Source organism: Hibiscus syriacus, unplaced genomic scaffold (genome assembly GCF_006381635.1).
Source record: "Hibiscus syriacus cultivar Baekdansim isolate YM2019G1 unplaced genomic scaffold, ASM638163v2 tig00110264_pilon, whole genome shotgun sequence".
NCBI classification, from domain to species: Eukaryota; Viridiplantae; Streptophyta; class Magnoliopsida; order Malvales; family Malvaceae; genus Hibiscus; species Hibiscus syriacus.
The window spans coordinates 162,644-184,807 of record NW_024062653.1 but is presented as its reverse complement, the minus strand read 5'-3'; the positions used below and the strand labels follow the sequence as shown (position 1 = coordinate 184,807).

Genomic DNA, 22,164 nt, shown 5'->3' with positions numbered 1-22,164 from the left:
ATTCATGCATAACAAGATCAACTCAAGCTTGAAAACAAAGGATCATGAACAAGTCCACCAAGGTAATCAATAATCATAAGAATCGAGATATCTCATCAAACCAACATGAATAAATGAGGTGAAATTTTCACTCTACCCCTTATTTAAAGAGTATTATCCCAATACGAAATAAATAAAGTAAAGGAGAAGGGATAGAAATACTCCCCATGTCTAGCGTTGGTGGGCTTTCCGGTGGTATAGGAATATTGACCTTTATTCGAATCAATGTTGTGTCCATAATTTTGAACGATCAAAAAATACTTGGTGTACCTAAAAATATATAAAGAAAAATAAATACAAAAAAATAAAAAATAAAAAATAAAAAATTAAATAAAAATAATAATAAAATGGGTTCTCTCTCATTAAAGTGCTTTTGTTTAACGTCGTTAGCTCGACGATCTGATTCAGATTATAGGTTCCGCAATAGATACTTCCTCCACTTCATACACTTTTTTCCATTGAAGAAATTTCTTATGAGAAATTCTATGATCAAATAATTTTTTTCCTTTTATCCTTGTATATTTTTTCATTCTCAAAGACTTTTCTTCAGATTTTTTTCATCTTTGGAAGTTTATCCGAAATTGATAAATTATCTACTTCACCCAAAAATGTGTTCTTTAAATGTTTTGGAAGCGAATTTAATTCCAACTTTAATGCCTAGAAAATAGATAAAAAAAACTTAGATTGAGAAGACATCAAATTTAAATTCTTCCTCAACTTTTCTTCAGATAACTGTGAGTCAACGTTAGAAGTTGTATCAGTTCCAACCTTCGAATTCTTGTACAACTCATCAAAAAAATCATGATCAACATATTCATTCATAGAAGGTTTAATTATATCGACAAAACTAACATCAGTTATAGAGTCAGGATGTTTCATCGCTTCGTAAACATCAAATTTTACCACTTCACCATCAAATTCTATGGTAAGTGTTTCTCTTATAACGTCAATTTTAGTGTTAGTCGTGCTTAGGAAGGGTCTTCCAAGTAGAATTTCTGAAGAGTTATTAGAACGATCATCTTCCATGTCAATTACGTACAAACCTGTTGAAAAAATAAATCATTTACCTTTACCAACACATTTTCAAGAACTCCTTTAGGATACACCACGTATCTATCAACGAGCTGGATTGTTACACCTGCCTTCAAAGGCTTAGCACTAAGTAAGTTATATATCAAAAAGAGGCATAATATTTATTGAAGCACCCAAATCACACGTAGCTCGTTTTATACATATTTTACCAATTTTACAAGGAATAACAAACATACCTTGATCCTTGTACTTGGGTGGAATTTTACGTTGAAAGAAAACAAAAATATTTTCACCTAATTTTACCTTTTCATTCCTGGTAAGTTTTCTTTTATTTATGTAAAGATCCTTAAAAATCTAGCATACCGTGAAAACTTTTTGATAACATCAAGGAGGGTTATATTTATCTCAACTTTCTGAAATACATCAAGTATTTCTTTTTCTTCGGCTTCTTTATCGCGCTTAACTAGTCTCGACAGAAAATAAGGTGGAACGACATAGGGATATGGCATAGAAGATGGCGTATTAGAAAATGAGCTAGTTGACTCATCTACTTGTCGAGCTTTTGAAAATGAGCTTCATTCCTAACTTGAAATTTCTCTTGGGATATCGCCAAACATTCAAAAATCAACTCTAAGGATGATTTTTGCGATTGATATTGTTAAGGTGGAGGTGGTCTCAGTTGATATGTTTGATTCGGTTTCAGATTCTGTCCATAATTGTAATTCGGATGATCTTTATACCTCGGATTATAGGTGTTGGCATGAGGATTATAAAATCTCTGGGGAGCTCTCGAAAAATTTCCCACTGCATCCACACGAGCTGTAGTATCTTCTTGAAACATTGAACAACAGTTTGTGGGATAATCCAACATCGTGTAGATTCCACATAACCTTGCTGGTCCCGCTTTACCTACAATGAGAGATTGAACCATATTAGTTAACTTATCAATTTTATCCTCTAAATAATGAGTACTTATGTCGTGAACCCGTCATGAGGGTTCACTGGATGGGTGAAACTGATGAGAGTTGCAGCCATAGTAGAAATCAGATTTTTGGTCACGGCCGGAGTTTGTTCAGTTAATCAATGTTGCAGGCATGTAACATATAACATCTTGAACTGTTCCCAATAATCATATAGCGACTTGTTATCTTTATGGCAAACTCCTAAGATGTTTCTCCTTTATTCGCTTGCTTTCGTCACATGAAAGAACCTGTCAAGAAAAAGTCGAGTCATATCAGTCCATGTAGTAACAGAATTTAGTGATAAATAAAATAACCAATCCTTAGCCAAATCTGCTAAGGAAAATGGGAAAGCACGAAGTTTAATATGATCCTCGGATACTCCTTGTGGTTTCATGCTGGAGCAAATCATGTGAAATTCGGTGAGATGCTTATTCGAATTTTCACTTGGTAATCCGTGGAAGGTAGGAAAAATATGAATTAACCCCATCTTATGTAACACCATGCACTAGTATGACACACAATCGACCAATAAGAGTGCCACACGGAACCACCAGAGTGACTAACCAACAAATTTCCTTTATCATACTCACTTGAAATTAAAGCTTCATGTGTAAATACTTGCAATAAAATAAAAAAAATCCATGTAAAAATAGTTTACAGTCGGGAGCTCCCACAATTACAAAATAAATCAAAATATACATATCAGGTATTTAAAACAATTTACTCAAATATACAAAATAGAACTTTGAATATACACGCCCTTTAGAAATTTGAGACGTACTCTGCTCTGTTGTTCGGTCTGGATTTCTACTAGTCAAAAGGCTTATCTACTGATCTTCATTTAATCTGCGTAAGGAAACAAATTCCAAAGGCTGAGCTAACTAGCCTAATGCCATACTAATAACTAAAATATACTAACAGAGGTACAATACATTTACAACATGCTTTAATAACTGAAAACAATACAATGCATCATCAATACAACATTAGTGAGTATCCTTGCGATACTCACTCTCTATGCTATAGTAGACATCATGGTGCAGTTGAGGTATTTCTGCATCTCGGAGCTCACGTAATCTAGTCTACCGAGGATGTGGCCCCCATAATCACTACATTGGACACCACACCCCCAACTAGCCTACCCCTTACGATTGTTGGACTTTGCACCCTAGCTAGTCAGTTTTAAGGGCCTTGCACCCTACCTATGGATATTCAGGCTTCATTTATACTTTCAACACCCTAAACTAGAGGAACTTAGATGTTCGAATTATTTCCTGAGTATCAACCAAGGTTAGTTTTATATCACCCTAATTATTTGGTTTCTATGTTTGAATTAAACATCGTAAATATTCTCACTTGTAGTCTTATTCGATAATATACTGAAGTATTGGGGTACCCTGGGTCTAATTCCCTTAAAAACGATCATTTTGCCCAAAACATACTGAGAGTATCGATACTAGTCCAAGAGTATCGATACTCCTGCAAAAGTTTCGATACTTTATATAAGTATCGATGCTTTTAAACATTCTATTTCGCCTAATTTCGATATTTTCTGGGAGTTTCGAAACTATGACTCAAAGTTTTGATACTCTTGAAAGAGTGTCGATACTTCTACCCAGAAAATATGTTTCTACCCAGAAATGAAGAACAAGTATCGATACTAGCCAAATAGTATCGATACTTGGCCGCAGAAAACTTAAAAACAAGCACAAAATTGCTATATCTCACTCCTAAAGACCCTTGTAAGGTCCCCAAACATGCTTAAAGTCTTGTATATCATAAAAAGGGCATAAATAAGGCTTATATCATGCTTAAAATTCCAAAACATAAATCTACCATTGATATGCTCAATAAGCTTATTTCTTACCTTCATGTTATTCAATACATTAACATGACCCATTAAGAGTATAGAAAAGTTGTAAGTGTGGATACATTGATTTCTAGGCTAAAAGCAAAGCTCCAACTCACTCAAAGGAAGTTTTTTCCTTCCCCTTTTTCTTGGAGGCTTAACCCACTTCTTTCACTAATCAAGATAAGAAAAATAAGTTTCTAAATTAACTATGTAATGAAAATAAAGATTAGAATACTTCCAATAACCTAAATCTAACAAATACAACTTAAAATCCTTGGATTTATTAAACCTCCCAAAAACCCATTTTGGAAACCATAGAGGAAAACTTGCAAAATGGGGCTTAAATTAAAGCTTGAAGAATGATGATTCATAATCTTACCTTGATTGCTTGAAGCTTAGCTCTTGAAAGGAAGGGAAATGGAAAATGCTAGAAGGGAGAAGGAGAAGAGTATTTGGTAAGATAATTTTGGGTTTGGTTCACGTGAATCTGTTATAAAATGGGGGAAAGATTTCATCTTCAATTAAAAATGGGTAAACTACTCTTTAGGTCCCTATACTTTTATCGACATCGTTTTTCGCCTGGATGGGGAAAAACTTAGTACAACTTGGGGGTTTTCTTTAAAAAGGTTTTGAAATGTTTTGGAGTCGCAATTGACCTTTTGGATTAGGTAGGTCGAATACCTAAAAAAGTTCTTTTAAAAGAGTTTTTAAGAAAACATCATTTTAAAAGATTTACCTAGTCTACGTGTAACTAGAGATTCATTCTTTTTGAAATAAAAAAAGGGTTCAGGGATCGATTACGTATGGGGAAGGATAAGTACCCCCACAACGCCTAAGATTGATACCCCATCGATTATAAATTGTCTCTAATAGGAAAAATCTAAGAATTTAAATATAAATTTAAGTTACGATCCTATTATTCCAGATTCAACCATACAATTTTTATTTAACGGGAAATTCTAAAGAGAAATAGAAAATATTCTAATATTTCCAATCGAAGAGAAAATAATCTCCAAAATACTTTAGGACGAATATTTCTCTTTCCAACTGAAATGAAAAGAATATAATAATTTCTATCAAGAATTTGATATTAAGATAATTTGATTCGACCAAATAAAAAAGAAGCCAAATAATCCAAATTACATATTTAATATTGTTAGATGATGAAAGTTTAATCTAGAATGGTAAAAATATAAACACAATAAAAAGCAAAAGATCCAAAAAAAATTATCACAAAAATATAAGTGATTAAATAAGATCAAATCATACCATAACATAAGGACCAAAATGCAATATAGAAAAATAAGGCATTCAATGTGATAAAAATATGAAACATGCATATATACTCATGTGACTAAAATATAATGAAACAACAAACAGTAACCCAATCGAAAATAAAAAGTGATTAAAATGAAAAAATTGCAAATATCGCATCCAAATCATAATAAAATAAAAAGCAGAATCCAACCAGTGGATAAAATGAAAAAAAATAAAAAACAAAGACTGAATTTGAATAAATCAGAATAATAATAGTGACTAGATTAAAATAAAATAATACTAAAGTGCTAAAAACAAAATAAATAAAAATGTAGGGACTCATGGACTACAATGTAAAATACGACATGAAGTAGAGGGACCTGTAAGAGAATAAACTGAAAAGTTAGTGTTGAGAAGTAAAAAAGGGAAAATCACTAAATCAGTCTATAAACATTTAAAAAAATTAAACAGTTATTATACATGACCAAAATGTAAAACACTCTTAACATATAGGGACTAAAAGGAAATTAAACAAAAAATATATAACATGCATCAGAAACGAGTAAATTATAAAATTAGTCCCTGCAGGTGATCATTTTGCAAAACACGCATAACTTAGGGAACCTAGGAGTAGTTTCCCCCTAAAGTTTTCTATAAATAACAATATTTTCTTTTCTTTTTATATTTTTCTTTTATTTTTTTTATTTAAAATAGGTTTTAGAGAGAGAGGGGAGGCCCTCTCTCTAGGAAACCGATGGGTGGCCGGCCACTCACCTTCGTCGGTCGTCATGCCGGCTGTCGTCGCGTGATGAGTGTTCAGAATAGTTAATCTTTGCTCGTTATTTCTTCGATTTTGTGGAGTTATTGCTGTTGATTTGGTTGTGTTATGTCTATTTTCGTGCAGGTCCTTACTTTCCAGAATTAGTGATAAAACGGGCGAATTCTATATTTTTTTAATATTTGGTCACGGCTGGAGACATGGGCACGATGCGGTCTGACGTGGCAGTTTCTAGAAGGTCCAGTCAGCGGCAGTTTCTAGAAGACTTCATCCGCACGCCTTCTGGAAGATTGACGAGTAGAGTTGCATTAGGAGATTAGTTTAAGTTTGAATTTAAATTTAAAAACAATTATCTTTTGTATTATTTATTTATTTTCTTTGATTATCCTTTAGGCTTTGAGAGGCTCTAAATAACCATTTGGGGTAAGCCTAAACTCATCATTCGGAATACATTCTTCTTTTCTCTCTACTTTTTATAAAAATTTTCTCTTTTTCCTTTTCAAGTTCTTTTATTTTTCTTTATTTTCAAACTTGTTTTTTATATGCTAAGTATGACTTTTTTCATGCTTAGCTAAACTTTTCATAAGCCGAGAGCTGTCGCGACGACACAATTCCAATGGAAGAATTGAAACAGGTCCCTAATATCTTCGGAAATCTCTCTCAATCTTTGTGCTTATTCTTTTTCAAAATCAAAACAGTTTTCAAAATTAAAGATTAACTTTGGTCAAGAGGTTGTTGCGATTAAATGTGTGGGAGGAAGATTCAGCTTATAGAAAGCAATTCAACTTCCTCGGAACACACTTGGTAAAATAGTTTCGCCAAGAGGGAATTGAGATCGGAATTGACGGTTATAGAAGCAACAATCCGAGTCGGACGCTACGAACTTAAACGGTAATTGATCTACGACAATTGATGTCGTTAGAATCAATTACCGAAGCCGGAATCAAAGATTGCCTTGGGTATTCGGTATACAAGATAGAGTCACGGGGATAGCCCTCGTAGACAAAGTAACCGACGTGAATCCCGAAGAGAAAATCTTATTCGATGATCTAAAGGAAATTGAGTCAAAGCAAGGCTTGAGGCTATTTTACCGTATTTATTCACAACCTTTATTCTCTTATTTTTTTTTACTTTAATTGCTTTTATTTATTTAATCGCTTTTATTACTATTTAAATCTCATTCTACCAAAACCTCCATTTTACTATCTTTCACGCCTGACATAGACCAATCAAACATAAATTAAGAATTTTCCAAGTCCCTATGGATTCGACCCTACTTCTATACGCTACGAATTTTCCTTTATTTATTATCCGAGAAGAAGGAAATTATTTTGACATCGAAACGACAGTTTTCAAATTGGCGCCGTTGCCGGGGACATCGCCAAAGTTACTAATTTTTATTTGCTTTTGATTTATGACTAGGACTAATCCGGGCACATTAGTGGAGTACAACCCGGAGATTTATACTAAAGCTAGGAGACTCCACGCACATACACTTCGGGAAAGAAAGAGACAACAAACAAACCCAGATGAAGAATCAAATTCAGGTAATACAAATCCGATGGCCAAACTTACTATTCGGGAGTTAGCCGCGACACCTACTGAACAAGTGCCTTTGAGCATTGATTTTCTCCAAGGAGAAACTCTATACCAGTTGAAAACTGGCCTTATTCATCTCATCCCTACATTCTGCGGATTGCCAAACGAGGATCCACACAAACATCTCAAGGAATTTCACATGGTCTGCTCCAGTATGACGCCAGGACCAAATCAAACTTAGAGCTTTTTCTTTTTCCTTAGCCGAAGGCTACCTTAGCCGAAGGCTAAGGAATGGTTATTTTATATTCCTACTAATTCTATTACTACATGGGCTCAAATGACTCGTCTTTTTCTTGACAGGTTTTTCCCTGCTGCAAAAGTAAGTGAACTACGAAGAAGAATACTTAGAATCAAAAAGCTTGTTGGAGAGTCACTTTACGACTACTGGGAGCGGTTTAAGAAGTTATGTTCTAGTTGCCTGCAACATGGGTTAACCGAACAAACACTCATTCAATACTTTTACGAAGGACTATCTCCCTTGGAAATGAAGATTATCGACGCTGTCAGCGGCGGAGCCTTAGTGAATATAACTCCCACCGAGGCAAGGCACTTAATATCGACGATGGCTGCAAACTCCCAATAGTTTCGCACAAATAATGAACCTTCTCAAAGGGTTCATGATATAAATTCATCTTCCTTAGAAAATAAAATAGACAAGTTAAATGAAGTCGTAAACTCTCTTGTTGCAGGAAAGATAGAAAAAACCCAATTATGTGGAATATGTGCATTACCTGATCATCCGACAGATGGTTTTCCACTTATTCAAGATGACGTAGCATCTCAAGTCAATTCAATCGGGGATTTTCTAGGACCTCCACAAAGAGCTTATAATCCTTACAATAATACATACAACCCAGGATGGAGGGATCATCCGAACTTCAGTTATGCTCAGAACCTGTGTAACACCCCAACCCGTACCCGACTTGAATACGGGTCCGAGATGTCACATTGACATTTTTCAAAACCTTTACTCTTGTAAAAGTACTGAAACATTTGAATTTATATTAAGAAAATACAGTCAAATATTATTCAATTGTGTGTTGTATAAAAGTTTGAGATAAAACGTATTTATGAACGGTGAAATACGGTATGAACAGTAATACAGTAACCTGCTACAGTGATTTTTCGTAAATTGTACATAACACTCGTAAAACATTTAACAGTTCATTTCTTTGCATTCGTACTTATATATATATGTTTAACAGATTACAAAACTCGATCAGAGCATACTACCTAATTTGCCTACTTTATTTACATGCCAACCTATTTATCATAATAATACATACTGTGTAATTTACTTCTGATCTGGTCTTTGGGCAGAGATATGTTGTTACTTTGAACTTAGCTTTGATCCTTCTGCTTCTCAGTACCTACGTGTAAATCACTTACACGCTAAGTCATAGACTTAGTGAAGCAAAAACATAATAACAATAATGCATTTCTCATAAATATAAACATTCAATCTATGAATTCAATCGAGTTGCATATAATTCAGTATACATGATAACCTGAGATAATATAAATACTTTTAGTACCTCTTTATCGTATAACTACATATATCGAACATTTCTCTACATACCATGGAACACATATACTACTTCACAACAAAACATACCTAGTCCATTTACTCTCTGTAAAGACCATGTATTAGCCCATGTATACTTTTGAGAACTCAAGGTATGTGAGTACATTGAGGTTGTGCACCACTATGCTGTCACAACAGCTCGATCAATGTCCCGAAGGACCAGTCCATAGATTCCGAAGAACCTAGGTAAACAGTCCATATGTTCCGAAGAACATAGGTAAACAGTCCATATGTCCCGAAGAACATAGGTAAACAGTCCGTATGTCCCGAAGAACATAGGTAAACAGTCCGTATGTCCCGAAGAACATAGGTAACCCTCGACCCTTGGCATGCCAACTATACCCCTAGCTCTCATATCACATAACATGGGCATTATCATTTATGACCGATCACATTACTTATTCATATTCTTACTCTTATAAACACATATCGTTTCTTTTCAATCACGTATTACATATACGTGTAATCCTTGATCTCATAATCACATGTTCCTTCTCTTCTATCACATACCAAATGTATGTGTAAACACATATCTAATATCATATGTTGCCTTTTCATGTAAGCATGTAAATCATGTAACATATAAACATACATCCATTTCTATGTACTAATGCATACAGAGTAATCACATAACATTATATAAGTTACTTCTTACCATAGTAACTCTATCATTGACTCATCGCAAGCCAATGTTTGATCAATCACATAAGTACAATTTAAATTGCACTCACCTTAGCCTTGCTTTGATTCGATTATAATCCTTTGATTATTCCGGAACTTGTTTAGGCTCAATATCTACATAAATATATCATTTCAAAACAACTATCAGAAGCCTAAACTTTAAACTTGATGTTAATAACTTAAACCGATTTAATAAATCGAATTCTATATTTTCATGTCTAATGACCAATTTGCCCTTTAACTCTTTAGATAATTACAATAAACTTTTAGGAAATATTTCTGACAAATCATTAAACTATTAAACTATTATACTTTAATCACCATATTATGAAATTTTACAATTTTGGTCACTTACCCGTATTTTGGGATGTTACAACCTGAGACCGAATCAAGGCTATCAACTGAGACCTCCACCACCGCAACAACCACAGAAATCATCATTAGAATCAATTGTTGAGAGGTTAGCACTTTCCCAGGAAAAATTCCAAAATCATACTGAAACCCGCTTACAAGAGATAGACAAGTAGATAAGTCAACTGGCTCAAACCGTAGGTCGCTTGGAATCACAAGGTAAGCTTCCATCTCAAACTGAAGTAAACCTGAGGGAGAACGTTAGCGCCATCACTCTTCGGAGTGGTACAGTAGTGGTGCCACCTGTTCCATCAGATGAAGCAGTCCAAAAAGAGAAGAATACTGATGATTCAAGATCCCAAGAGGAGAATAACGAAGAACAAATAGACGACCCAACGCCATCTCCCTATGACGTGTCACTGCCTTTTCCGTCGAGGTTAGATGAAAAGGATAAAAAAACTGAGGAAAAGAAAATATTAGACGTACTTCGAAAGGTAGAAGTCAACATACCTCTCCTTGAGGTTATCCGAAAAGTTCCAAGATATGCCCGGTTCTTGAAGGATCTCTGCATTAATAAAAGGCGACTTACCGGAAACGAGAAGGTGGATTTAGGTGCGAATGTCTCAGCAGTTTTCCAACGACCGCTTCCACCGAAGTATAAAGACCAAGGTATGTTTTCAATACCTTGTAAAATTGGTGAGGTTAAAATCAAGCGAGCTATGTGTGATCTAGGTGCATCTATCAATGTAATGCCCCTCTTGGTCTATAATTTAATTTCCGCCAAGCCTTTGAAGGAGACGAGAGTTACACTTTAGCTAGCCGACAAATCAATTATTTATCCTGAAGGGCTCATAGAAAATGTTCTAGTAGAGGTAGAAGACTTAATTTTCCTGCTGATTTTTATGTAATTGATATGGAAAATGATCGTAGTAACATTGGTTCTAAAATCCTCCTCGGTCATCCCTTTCTGAGCACGACAAATGCAAAAATTGATGTTCGAAGCGGTATTCTTACTATAGAGTTCGACGGTGAGATCTTAAAATTTGTTGTTTATAAAGCAATGAGATATCCGGATAACGTTCATAGTATTAATTTTGTTGGCATTTTTGAACTTGTTGATGGTAAATCTAACTTGGTTGATGATTTATGCAAGGAGTCGGATGATAACAAAGACGACATAAGGGAGTTGAAAAATATTTCAGTTGTTGATTCAAATTTGATCTTAACTCTTTTAAAAACTAAAGATTTACCTTCCTTTTTGCAGGCACCAAAAATTAAGTCGAAATCATCAAGGAGTCGTTTGAAGAAATCATTTTTTTTGTAAAAAAGATGTTTTGACGGCCATTCTTCTGGACAAGATTTTAAAATTGGGAAATATCTAAAGAAATCTTTGTGAGAATTTTCAAATTTCTCATAAAGAACTTCTTAGTTGGAAAAAACGAATGAAGTGGAAGTGTCTGTCACAGAACCTGTAGTCTAAATCAGGTCGTTGAGCTAACGAAGTTAAACAAAAGAGCTTCATGGGAGGCAACCCATTGTTTTCAATTTCGTTACATTTTTTTTATTTTTATCTTCACTTTTTGTTTCATTTTTATTCGATCAAACATGTTTAATTTAATTTCTATTTTTATTTTGCAGGAACCAAATATTTTTTTTTTCAAACTTAAACGACGAAGAATTGCAGAAATTTCATTCGAACTATGCCAATTTCGGAACCAACAGAGCAGTGAATAGTCACACAAAGCAGGAAAAAAAACCCAGCCCGTGCGTACCGTTTTATTAAACGGCGCACGTTAGCAAATCCCTTGGGGGAAGGTGGCGCACGTTAGCAAAACCCAAATAGATGAAGTCCACGACCGCCTCCATTCCATCGAGACGAACATCACAGAGATCCTCTCCTACCTACGTCCTAGCGCCTCTCATCGCGGTCGAGGACGTGGCCGTGGTCGACATTAAATCCGGGGAGTACTCTGTTCCTTCTCTTGCACTTTAATTTTTTCGTTTTGAGGCAAAACGCTTTAAGTGAGGGGGAGTAGAGTAAAGTGTAGGATTGAATTTCCTTTTTCTTATCTTTATGTTTCGATTCAAGTATGTTTTGGTTGAATTTGCGGAAACTTCACTGAATTTATTTGTCTTGTTGAAATTTTTTGGAATGCTATACTTGTTCGAGAACATATGTTTATTTAAGTTAGGATGTTCTTGATAGCGGATAGCATGAATTGTGATAAGTTGGTGTTTTTGTGATATTTCATGACTTCGTTGGTTGCAATGTGATTACCTCAATGCATGAAACAATTTGGTGAGATTTGAGCCTTTACGAGCATATCATTTTCGCTCTCATTTTGTTTGATTGAGTGTGTCGAATTTGGCATTGGTATTCTAGAACCTGCATGTTAAATACTGTCGAAATTACACATGAACATAATGCTTAAAGATGATTTGGGCACCTTAGGATTAACCATTCCGTTTCCCCACTAAAAAGCCTACCTATGCATTTTCCCCTTAGCTAACCACTTTTGAGCATATTCTCGTTTCTTTATTTTCACCATATTCATAAACCCAAGCCTTTTTATTTTATCCCTCTTTTATACCTTTTTCAGGGCAAGTGAATAATTATTCTCCATCGAAAAAAATGTTGAATGAAAGAAAGAAGAAAAAAAAACAGCAGTTCGAAAAAAAAAGTTGTTCGAAAGAAAAAGAGAGAAAAAAAAGACATGAAAGAAGAAAATGGAAAACAAAACAAAAAAAATGTGAAAAAGAAAAAAATGCATTTCGACAAGAAATTTGTTGTTTGATATGTCGTCGTTTTATCTTGTTTTGCTTAATGTTTTAATGGAGTTGAGATTATTATTTGTTAATTCCTTGCCTTGAATTTTCAGCCATATTTTTAGCCTTTTCTCCACCTTTACCTAAGCCCCGTTACAACAAATAAAAGACCTTTGATTTATGCATTTTGTTCTTATTAGTAGTGGAGATTTAATTTACTTGCAGGCTTATGATAATACCATGTCAATTCTGACATTGAGAGTTTCTTTACCCCAAACACATCGAGTGATTTGAGTGAATCTCGGTAAATTGTTGAGTTATGAGCATTGAGATTAATGAATGAATGGATATTACAATTGCACTTGATTTGTTCCAATTGATGATGTTCAATTGATTGATTTCTTAACTTGAATAGTTATTGTGGTCTCTACATTGCTTCCTTGAATGTGAAACTTGACAAAGAACGTTTAATGAAGTGTTTGACTGATTTGGTTAATCATACTTGAGGACAAGCATGAGATAAGTGAGGGGTAATTTGATGAGTGTTCAGAATAGTTAATCTTTGCTCGTTATTTCTTCGATTTTGTGGAGTTATTACTGTTGATTTGGTTGTGTTATGCCTATTTTCGTGCAGGTCCTTACTTTCCAGAATTAGTGATAAAATGGGTGAATTCTGTATTTTTTTAATATTTGGTCACGGCTGGAGACATGGGCACGACTCTGGGCACGACGCGGTCTGACGTGGCAGTTTCTAAAAGGCCCAGTCAGCGGCGGTTTCTAGAAGACTTCATCCACACGCCTTCTGGAAGATTGACGAGTAGAGTTGCATTAGGAGACTAGTTTAAGTTTGAATTTAAATTTAAAAACAATTATCTTTTGTATTATTTGTTTATTTTCTTTGCTTATCCTTTAGGCTTTGAGAGGCTATAAATACCCACTTGGGGTAAGCCTAAACTCATCATTCGGAATACATTCTTCTTTTCTCTCTAGTTTTTATAAAAGTTTTCTCTTTTTCCTTTTCAAGTTGTTTTATTTTTCTTTATTTTCAAACTTGTTTTTTATATGCTAAGTATGACTTTTTTCATGCTTAGCTAAACTTTGCATAAGCCGAGAGCTGTCGCGATGACTCAATTCCAACGGGAGAATTGAAACAGGTCCCTAATATCTTCAGAAATCTCTCTCAATCTCTGTGCTTATTCTTTTTCAAAATCAAAACAGTTTTCAAAATCAAAGATTGACTTTGGTCAAGAGGTTGTTGCGATTAAATGTGTGGGAGGAAGATTCGGCTTATAGAAACAATTTGACTTCCTGGGAACACACTTGGCGAGATAGTTTCGCCAAGAGGGATTTGAGATCAGAATTGACGGTTATAGAAGCAACAATCCGAGTCAGACACTACGAACTTAAACGGTAATTGATATACGACAATTGATGTCGTTAGAATCAATTACCGAAGCCGGAATCAAATATTGCCTTGGGTATTCGGTATACAAGATACAGTCACGAGGATAGCCCTCGTAGACAAAGTAACCGACGTGAATCCCGAAGAGAAAATCTTATTCGATGATCTAAACGAAATTGAGTCAAAGCAAGGCTTGAGGCTATTTTTACCGTATTTATTCACAACCTTTATTTTCTTATTTTTTTACTTTAATTGCTTTTATTTATTTAATCATTTTTATTACTACTTAAATCTCATTCTACCAAAACGCCCCTTTTACTATCTTTCACGCCTGACATAGACCAATCAAACATAAATTAAGAGTTTTCCAAGTCCTTGTGGATTCGACCCTACTTCTCTACGCTACGAATTTTCCTTTATTTATTATCCGAGAAGAAGGAAATTATTTTGACATCGAAACGACTGTTGTCATCGCGCCGTCGTGTCGTCACCTTCGTCGGTGGCTCATGGCCACAATATTACACTGGGATGTCCGTCTCAGCCTCCCCATCTCTGATATGGGGTCAGTTTCTCGAGAATCGACCCTAAACTCAACGAATCAAGCCAAAACCGTTCGGCTTTCCCGGGCTCATATCGTCGTCGTATGTCATTGGATCGTTCCGATTTTCATATATGTTGTTCTCCATCATCTCTTTAGCAACTTTACCGTTCAGATCTTGGAAATGAGGCCCCAATTGCTGTCTTCTCTTGTCGACCAAATGGTAACACTCTTTCTCTCCTTCATTTTGTGTATTTTGTTTTTTCCCTCACTGATATATATTTTTTACAGGTTACTCATTGAAAGCTTGCTAGAGATTTCCTTTTAATCATGCGAAAGAAAAGAAGGAAAAAGAAGAAAAATATAAGGGAAGTATTCTTAAAAAAGAAATATTTTTATTGATGAAAGTAGTTGATGTACAATGGTTGTGAATTCCCTCCTCTCCAATATTTCTCTTATGTTCCCATCAAACCTCCCTGTTTTTTCAAACCAAAACCCCCTCTAATATTTTTTTCCTTTTCTTTTCGGTGGTTCTTCCTTTGCTCCCCCTCTCCTCCCTTTTTCATAACAAATGTTTCACCTAAATAAACTTGATTGTTGATTTCCTTGATGCATTTGGTGGTGCCAGATAATGTCTGTTGCAGGGAGTGGTGTTGTTGGCAAAGAAGTATGGCATGGGGTATGGTTGGTGTAGCAGTTGGTGGACGTGGATTGGAGCAGAGCAACAAGGTATGGCAGCAACATGGTGTTGGTAGTGGGCCGATTCGGGTCGGATTTGGGTATTGGGCTTGAACCGGGTCGGGTCAGATTTTGGGATAAAATTGGTGATTACAACTTTCAAGCCCACAAGAAAATCATCATTTTCCTAATTCTTTTGTGCCTAACTCAGTCCAATTCCCATTAAAATTGGTCTAAGCCATTTTAATAAAACTTTTGGTCTCTAATATGGGTCTCGGGTTGACCCGAACTACTAACCTGGGTTTCGGGACGTTACATCGTGAGCTTAAATGGTGTTTCTCCATGAGGGAATGTGATGCATAACAATGTTGGTCCATTCAACATCTTTTAGAAAGAAATATGAAGATGAAAGAAAAATAGAACTTCAATAAATAACCAAGGAAAATAAATTCCAATCCGAGTTTCAACTATTGAACCTAAGTTGTATTTATAACCCCGAGGCTTTTAAGCAAATAAAATAACCCATTCCTAAAATAATCAAACTAAAAATCCTAATTAGAGTTCTAATAAAATAACTAATTCTTAAATAAAATAATAATAGAATAATCAAACTAAAAATCCTAAATTAAAAAGGTTTATCACAAAATATAAATATTTAAGTCTTCTGGTTGAATTCTTTTAAACTTTTGGATAAACTTGCCCCAGGTAAATTCCAAATTAAATATTCAAGTAAGTTTTGCTTTCCTCAGTCGACCGACCATTCTCCTAACTTTTGTTATGTCCTTGCTCTGCTTTCTTTAGGCAATTCCGAACTTGGATTTTTGGATCAGCGTACCACATAGAACACAGGTACCTTCTTGTTAGTTAGTAATAAAATGAGCCAAAACATACTAGTCTTACAATCATATGATATACTTTATCATTCTTGCAGATGTATGTATCTTCTCTGGTGCGGCAGTTTAGAGGACCTTTGGCCAGTCAAGGAGGCTCCTATTCTCAAGTCAATTTTTGAGCAGTTGCAATTTTGTTCCATGTTAGTCCGAACCGGTTTTGCAATATCTCAGTCATGAACCTTCGCCAAGTGCAGAGCTGCGAAAGATTGTGTTGGGATTGGTTTTCCGGTGATCTGATCTCCCATATAACACATTGCCTTTCTCCCATTTCCGGTGATCTGAACTCCCATATAACACATTGTCTTTCTTCCACTTCATCTTTCTGATTTCACTTAATTTTTTTTCATCGAAGTTGAAAATTTTTTGTGTACAATGAGTAGTTACCCAAGAACACCTAACCAATAGTAGAAACTTCATTTTCTCTTATTGACTTTGTTAGACAACTAAATAGCTAGATTATACGATGTTAAACTTCAAATATTTCATGGAATTACAAATGTTCAACATGTTGCTACCTAAACAGTAGGTCAAATTCTTCTATTAGTCCATTTACTATGCTTAAGTTGTGGATTTTGTTCTTAATTCTTATACTTTAATTTGATCATTTTTTGTCCATGTGCTTTTTGAATTTTGAAATTTCAGTAGCAATGAAATCTAATGACTTATACTATTATGCGTAAGTTGTAGATTTAATTTTCGTTCTCCGATTTGATCACTCTTTAAGTTCATGTAATTTAACCATATTGGCCTGCTATTTTTAGGTTAGGACTGAAATTACAACATTTACAAAGCAGGGATAGGTTAAGGGAGTTGGCGGTGGTCATGGCCTAAATGGTGAAATTATATTTTGACCCTCAAAATTGACGGAGTTTCAGTTTACTCCCCTTAGAATTTATAAGATAAAGTAATAAAAACCTATATTTTGGCATTTCAAACATTTATAATTTACTCCTGGCCTCTTCTAAAAAATTTCCAAGGTTTGCCCTTGAATACAAGGATAAAAATTGATTAAATTAGAGTAGATAGATTTAATTCATAACATTTATGTAGTATAAGGACTAATGATAGCGTTTGACCAAATATTTATAGAATGCAATCAACGCTGAAGGACTTTTGCAAATATTTTAGGGTAAATTACGTATTTAGTATCTAAACTATCAATTTATTTTAGTATCTAAACTTTTAATTGTTTTCAAAATCATGCATAATGTTTGTTTTTGTTTCATTTTAGTATCTCAAGTTTTTAACGGGTGATGATTTGAACGTGGTACCTTTTTTATAAGTAAATTGCATCATTCATCACTCAACTATCTTCTCACTCCTATTTTGATCAGTAAAGTTTAATTTTTTTAATTTAATTACTTAAATTTCAAATTACTCCTAATTTAGTCACTCTAACTTTCGAATTTAATTTTTTTATTTTTAAATATATTAATAAAATAATAATAATAAAAATGTCATGTCATAAAAATTATTAATAAAATAAATTAGAGTGATTAGGAGTACTTTGAAAGAAGAGTGGTTAAATTGAAAATTTTTAAACTTTAATACCAATATAGGAGTGAGAAGATAGTTGAGTGATGAATGATGTAATTTACCCATAAAAATGTAGTGTCGTTAAGTTTTAATGTTGAAGTACTAAAATGAAACAAAAAAACTAAATATTAGGTATGATTTTGAAAAAAATTGAAAGTTTAAGTACTAAAAGGGGCTAAAACTAAAAGTTTAGATATAATTTACCCAAAATTTAAAAAACACACACTCAACTAATGCCTTTGTATGTTTCTTGTTTGCATTTTGGGTGGCATAGCGTTACATGATCATGCAAAGTATGTACAACTTTTTCTTTGGATGATTTTTTTTAATTATTTAAATATGAAAGGGAAAGTGCCGATTGAATGTGACGATTAGTTGAACTGAAAATCGTTAGTCTCCTGAACATGTGAAAAATCGGTGATTCGACTGATTGAATATGTTATGAAATTCTTTTCGATGAATCTTTTTATTTTTATTAGTTTTAATACTATTTATTATTGTATGTAAATCATCAAACTGAAAGGTTGAATTGGATTAATCAGAAATCGTAACTTTATCGGTTTAACGATCATTCTGATTTTAATTTTATATCTAGTTTAGTTAAAATAAAAAAAATATAAATAAATATCATTTTAAGTTTTGAATCATAAACATCAAAATAATGATATAACATGACACTATGTTTGCGATTAAATTATACGAAATCAAAATATAGAGATTAAATCTTAAATTTCAGAGAAATAAAGGGAGCAATACAACCATTTTACCCTTTTGTGAATGGTATAGCATTAATCAAATTAACTATTTCTGGCTCTGCATAGTATCCAATAACATAGATTGCTGAGGAATCCAAAAGCCTCAATCTTCCTATAAACCTAATAACAAATCCAATCCACAATGGCAGAAAACAGTTTGTGTTTTGATGTAATTTTTTTTATAAGAAATAAAAATGAAGGCAGCACCACGTTCTTCTTCTAATTCCTCAGGTGGTGTTCGAAAATCTCGTCTCTCTACATATCTCTACACTCTCTTAGCTTTCATTCTTCTCGTAGCTATCATCCATGGAGAGTACTTCGTCCGCTTCAGCCCACCCGAGTTACCTCCTCCACACCAGGTGAGTTTCACTTTCTACTCCACACAGTCGACCTCTCTCTCTTTTCTTTCTATTCTACCCTTTGTCTCTTAACTCAGTTTTGGGGTTAGTGAAGAAAAGAGAGCATTACAAGTTCCCTCACTATCATGAATCGGAGTGTCCGTACATACAGCCGCAGACGTGTCAAGAACATGGGAGACCGGACACTGGTTATCAGAGATGGCGGTGGCAACTTCATGGCTGCCATTTTCCTAGGTATCACTTCCAGATTTTTTATTTTGGTGATATTTCTGTTTCATGTTGTGCTTTCTTCCCTCATTGTCAGTCTTTTACCGACCGATGAACAATGTCGAAATCTTACGCCGGTTTTTGTCTTCTTCTTCCTGGTTATCATTGAAGCCCTTTTGTTTGGTATGATGATGTCTCTTAATATCTCACCTAATGAGACCGTTGAGCATAGAAATTTGTAATGTTTTATTTTGGTTTAATTACTTCTCAAGTCCTAATCAATTTCAAAATTAAATAATTTAATTCTTCATAGTTTCATTCTAATTATGTCTTGAATTTATGTAACCATATATTTGATCATAGATTTATTTATATATACATATACATTATTAGAATTTTGTGATTAAAACTTCTTATATATTTTAACTTAAATCATAACTGATAATTAAATTGAATTTTATTATAATTATAGTGGTTAAAGATTATTTGGTAGTTAAGTTTATTTAATAAAGTAAATATTTATCTTAGGCAAAAATTCTTATGAAAAAGAATTTTTGGTGACCAAGTATTTGAGTCTAGAAATAAATATTATGTTTTAACATTTAGTGTTAAGTGAGAGAGAATTATTTTGGAGATATGTAATCATTTTTAGGATCACTGTAATTTTTGGAGATTATGTTACAGAAATAATTTTGTAGGGATGTTGGAAGAGTGTTTTGCGATATACAAAATTTTGAAATACATGTGATATTATGTATTTATAATCTTCGTGTTATATACATTTATAGTGAATTGTTTCTTATCTCGTCCATGAAAGTAGACAAAACCGAACCACGTTAAATCTCATATCCTTTTCATGTATTGTTTCATATTGATACCGCTTTAGTTGCCTTTTCGCTCCCAAATTTCTAAACTTAGTTTTAACTCAATTAGAAATGTACAATTTTTCTACATATTTAATCATGATAAGAAATTTGTAATTGTTTTTATTGTCATCATCTTCTTATGTACAGTACAACGTATATAAATAAAGTAAACATGATGTTTAATTCAAATGGAAAGAAATTTTATATCTCAAGAATATAATTTGAATTTTGAGATTGGACAGATTCAATGCCACATTGATGCTGGAGAGTCAAAGAGGGAAGAGAATGATGTTTGTGGGTGACTCGTTAAACCGTGGCCAATATGTATCCATGATCTGCCTTTTTCATAGCCTCATCCCCCCTCTTAAAAAGTTTATGCAAACCTGCAATAATGATGCCCTCACCGACTTCCAAGCAACGGTATTTTACCATCCTCAAATTTTCTTATATTTAAATGCTTATTGATTTTTATACATATTTGATTGCATGGTTAACTGTGTAGGATTACAATGCCACCATCGAGTTCTACTGGGCTCCATTTCTTCTGGAATCCAACTCGGACAATGCTGTGGTTCACAGAATTTTGGATAGGGTAGTGAGGAAAGGCTCGATAAATAAGCATGGAAAGCATTGGAAGGGTGTGGATATTTTGGTTTTCAATACTTATCTGTGGTGGGTGAGTGGCCAGGACATGAAGATTTTGTATGCATCCCATCCATCCATCCATTTCTGTCTTCAATTTTAAACATGCATGTGCCATGAGGGTACGTGTTTTTATTTGGACAGGAAAGTCGTTCGAGGAAGACGAGAAACAACTAATGCAGCTGTCGACTAAGGATGCGTATCGTATGGAAATGAAGAGGATGTTGAAATGGGTGACCAGAAACATGAACCGCACCAACACCAGGGTTTTTTTAACCAGCATGTCTCCTACTCACTCGAAGTAAGTATATGGATTAAAATCATTATTTAATATTTATACATTTTGGGTGGAAATTGATACAAGTTCCCATTGCACATATTGACAGGGGCGACTGGGGAGGTGAGCCGGGTGGGAACTGTTATAATCAAACAACATTGATCCAAGATCCCAACTATTGGGGTACCGATAGAAGGAAAAGCATAATGGAGGTGATCGGGGAAGAGTTTAGTAAATCCGAGTTCCCATCACGTTTCTCAACATCACTCTGCTCTCGATTTACCGCAAAGACGCACACACATCGATCTACAAGAAGCAATGGAATCCGTTGACGACGGAGTAGCTGGCCAACCCTGTAACGTATGCTGATTGCACGCATTGGTGTTTGCTTGGACTTCAAGATACTTGGAATGAGCTTCTCTTGCCAAGCTCTTCTATCCTAATTCAACCTAATTTACATATCAATTTAATATTCTTTCTAATTGGTTTTGGTCGTGGGCCTTTTCTCGCCATTAATTTTAAGCCTTTTTGGGCCATTGATCAACGGAATACATGAATAGAGAGGAGCTTTTGTAAGATGATGATAACAACAACAATAATAATAGAAGTTGGGCCAAAACCAAATATCTTCGAAGTGTATTTGATGGATTTAAAATTTGAGATATCATAATTTCTTCATATTTTAGTTTTATTTTACACTTTAAAACCCTTACTGGAAATCCTCAAGTAGTAATATCGTATAAATTAGGTATTTCATCCATTTAGTTGTTAACTTAGATGTTACTTTATTTTTTATTTAGATAAACTTATACACAGTACACGTCATATAAATTTTTAAAATTATTTATTAACATAATACAAAAATTATTGGGTTAATGCCATAAATTCAAAATTCCAAAAAAGTTTAGGCCCAACTTTTAGATGGTCACCGGTCAGTCTTGACGGTGTAAGGTCAATTCCGAGAATTACTGTCCCCATAATTGGGTGTTGAAAGGTGATGGTAACATTAAATTACGTATTAAATTGGCTTGCATTTAATCATGATTTTATTCGCCCTTTTCAAAATATAATATTATGTTTGCTTTAATTATTTTATCAAGTTGCAAAGC

General features: G+C 34.1%; 1 pseudogene; it reads left to right on the top strand.

The window, feature by feature from the left end:
* The first annotated feature begins 320 nt into the window (after positions 1-320).
* On the top strand, positions 321-21,508 carry LOC120115477 (annotated as a pseudogene).
* The last annotated feature ends 656 nt before the right edge of the window (positions 21,509-22,164 follow it).